Below are 4,168 nucleotides of genomic sequence, written 5' to 3' on the forward strand. Positions count from 1 at the left end.
ATTGGGAGATAATTAAGGTTTTATTTTCTGTATTCCCCCCTCCTTTTCATACTCTATTTTTGTCTCTGGGTTGGAATAATAACTGGTTTTTTAAAGGGTGGGAGTGGGCTTAACACAAATGGCAGGAATAGATTGTGGGTTTTGTGAAGGAGTTGGGTGTCCTCCATTTGGAAGGAGGACAAGAGAAAAGCTCTAGATCTATCTACATCCATCTGTCATTATCCATCTTTCTCTATCTATGTATCTGTCTATCTGTCTGTCATTATCTATCTCTTATCTGTCATTATCTATCTTTCTAGATCTATCTGTCATTATCTATCTTTCTATATGTGTCATTTTTCTATATCTGTCATTATCTTTCTAGATCTATATATTATCTATTTTTCTATATTGATCTGTCATTTTCTATATGTCTGTCATTATCTTTCTATCTATATAACCATATTTCTTTCTCTATCTGTCTATCTTTCTATATCTTATCTGTCATCAATTTTTCTATCTATATATTTCTTTCTCTATCTGTCTTTCTATATCTATATATCTGTCATTATCTATCTATCTATCTATCTGCCTGTCATTGTCTGCCTGTCTGCCTGTCTATCTATCTATCTATCTATCTATCTACCTCTATATTTCTTTGTCATTATCTATTTTTCTATCTATCTGTCTGCTATTATCTATCTTTCTTTCTCTATCTATCTGTCTGTCTGTCATTATCTTTCTATCTCTGTCTATCTATATATTTCTTTACCTGTCTATCTATCTTCATATATCTGTCTGTCTGTCATTATCTTCATCTATCTATCTATCTATCTGTCTATCATCTATCTATCTAGCTATCATCTTTCAATCATTAACAACCTATCATTATCTTTCTGTCATTGTGTATCTATCTATATATATGTGTGTGTGTGTGTGTGTGTGTATAAAACACATATGTGTTATATATGTGTGTGTTTGTGTGTAACATATTTAGCTATATGTGAAGGCGATAAAGAAAATACATGTGCTGCAATTTGGGAGCAAGCTGTAGTGCCATTATATTCGTGTTAATACACACACACACACACACACACACACACACACAGGCACAGCAATACATATAAGGTATTTCCATATATATGTGTATGTAGAAATCTATCTATAAAACAATAGAAATCTATATTTCACATTTATATGTATGTGCACATGGGGAGAAATCATATATATATATATACACACACACACACACACACACACACAATAGAAATCTATATTTTGCATTTATATGTATGTACACATGGGGGATATATATATATATATAATTAGAAATCTATATTTCACATTTAGATGTGTGCGTGCTGCTATTTTGGGGCAAGCTGTAGTCCCTTTAAGGTAAGGGATGAATTAATATAGACACATATATGTGTGTGTATGTGTATATTTCAGGCTGAGAGGAAAGGCATGCATTTGGGAGGACGGTGCCCTATTTATTCTCCTTCCTTGCCCTTCATTTCCTCCATCTTTCCTTTCAAATGGAGGGGGCGATCTTCCCTCTCAATGCCCTCCTCCTCCTCCTTCTCTTTCCCATTTATGCCTCCTTATATCCTGGTTTTCCAGGGCTTGCCATCCGAAATGGCACTGAAATGGAGAGAAAGCCCTCCTCAGGATGAATCATCTCTTTTTTGGAGGGTAATGGGGGGGGGCAGAGTTTGGCTCCCATTGGGGATCATTGGGCACTCAATGGGCTTTCTTTTCCCCTTTCCCCCCCAACGGCGCAATAAAATATTTCATCCTCCACCTCCCTTATGGCACATATATCCAAATGCTTTGGGGGGAGGCACATAGGTTTCCCCAGAAGACCTGTGTTTTGTGTGTCTGTGTGTATCGCCCTCCCTTGTGCCCCTTTCTTCTCCTCCTCCTCCTGAGGGGAGAATGGCTGAACAGAGAACGGGGCACAGCGCGCAAGGCTAGCGGTACCCTTTTGGGAAAACCTTACCGGATTCCTCTCATTTGAGACAAAGGAAGCAGTATAGGGTCGGCCACCCAGAAACCTATCGATACATACCCTGAACGAGACCGCCCCAATTTCGCACACATTGCTCATAGAAACCATTTTAGCTAGGCCCAATGATAAAGCAGAATGGAGAAGGGGCATCTACCTCCATATCTGGGGACAGGAGATTGGCTATTGTTTATACTTTTTGTATTGGAGAGGCTTGTGTGGGTATCAATATGCTGGTAGGAAACGGGATGGTTTCCTCCTAAGGTTGCAGCCATGAAAAGGAAGCAATGACACACACACACACACGCATACGGATACACAACAATGCGTACGCAGACGATGCCCACAAACACAGAGTAAAGGGGATCTAAGGGAGCTGCCTTGGAAACGGCACCCTCAGGGTCCGAAATGGTTCTTTTGTTAGCAAGAACTATACCCTCCGTGGTAAAAAAGGCGACGGTTGCCCACGGATGGTTGTCAAAAGGGGCAGGAAGGGGCCTTTGTTCCCTATGTCTCTAGGAAGTTGTGCCCACAGGAGGGCGTCTCGACTCAAGGGCGCCCTTCTCCGTTTTGGTTCCAGGGCGAGGCTTTTTGGGGGCGGAGAGGGCAGAGCATGCTGTGCGCACTTTGCGCTAGGAATGGGGCGCAAATTGGAAAAAGGAAACCCCTCACGCACTCTATACGGTACACAGTCAGCCCTCCGTATCCTACACATTCCTCACCCACGGATCCAACCATCCACGGCTCCAAACTGTTCAAAAGAAAGTACAGTACACACTCCCAAAGGCAAGCTTGGTTTTGCCATTTTATGAAGGGACACCATTTTAGATGGCCCTTGTATTAAATGGGACTGAGGATCCACGGATTTTGCTATCCATGGGGGGATCTGGAATCAAGGCCCTGGTGGAACTCACGGGCCCACTGTATATGTGTGTGTATTATTGGCTTGTGTACTCATTTGCTCAAGTGTGTGTGTGTCTATCTATCTATCTATCTATCATCTATTACAGATACTAGATGTGTGAGTGTGTGGTACTCTATCTATGTTGTACCTCTCTGTCTATCTACAGACTACACCGACAAGTGTGTGCATCTATCTAGTTGTATCTATCTGTCTACACTTACACCGATATGTTGTGTTATAGTGTGTATCTATGTATCAATCTATCTACAGATACACAGACATGTGTGTGTGTATAGTGTGTGTGTATCCATCTATGTATCTACAGATATAGACATGTGTGGTGTGTGTATCTATCTTGGATACAGACATGTGAGTGTGAATATAGTGTGTGTGTATCTATTTATGTATCTATCTGTCTATCGACGATACAGACATATCTGTGTGTAGTGTGTGTATCTATTTATCTATCTATCTTTATACACAGACATGTGAGTGAGAAATTAGCGTGTGTGTTGGTGTATCTATGCATCTATCTGTCCATCTACAGATACACGACATTGTGTGTATAGTGTGTGCTGTGTGTGTGTATCTATTATCTATGTATCTACCTGTCCATCTACACTTACACCGACAGTGTGTGTAGTGTGTATCTATATCTATGAATCTGTCTACAGATACAGTACAGACATTGTGTGTCTATCAGATGTGTGTGTGTGTGTGTGTGTGTGTTCACTCTATGTACCTCTCTGTCTATAGATACACAACAAATGTTGTGTGTGTTGTATCTATCTATGTATGTATCTATCTGTCCATCTACACTTACACAAGACATGTGTGTGTAGTGTGTGTATCTATCTATGTATGTATGTACAGATACCAGATAGTGTGTGTGTCAGTAGTGTGGTGTGTATCTATCTATCTAGATACAGACATGTGAGTTGTAACGTTATATATATAGTGTGTGTTTGTGTGTATCTATCTGTCCATCTACAGATACAAGACATGTGTTGTATAGTGTGTGTGTGTGTGTATCTATCTATCTACAGGTACAGAGGACATGTGTGTGTAGTTGCGTCTGTGTGTATTATATACATATGCACACACACACACACCACACACACACACACACATCATACGCACCTTTTCCCTCTGCAAGCAAAATAAGTGCATACTCACAGCGCAGTGATATCGGGGGTTATCATTTTAGACCATGTGAAGAAAGGCCAGGGAGAAACCCGGCTACTGTGGCTTTCTATTGCTTTTAGGTGTGGCCTGGCATG

This window comes from Sceloporus undulatus, chromosome 11 (assembly GCF_019175285.1).
Source record: "Sceloporus undulatus isolate JIND9_A2432 ecotype Alabama chromosome 11, SceUnd_v1.1, whole genome shotgun sequence".
NCBI lineage: Eukaryota > Metazoa > Chordata > Lepidosauria > Squamata > Phrynosomatidae > Sceloporus > Sceloporus undulatus.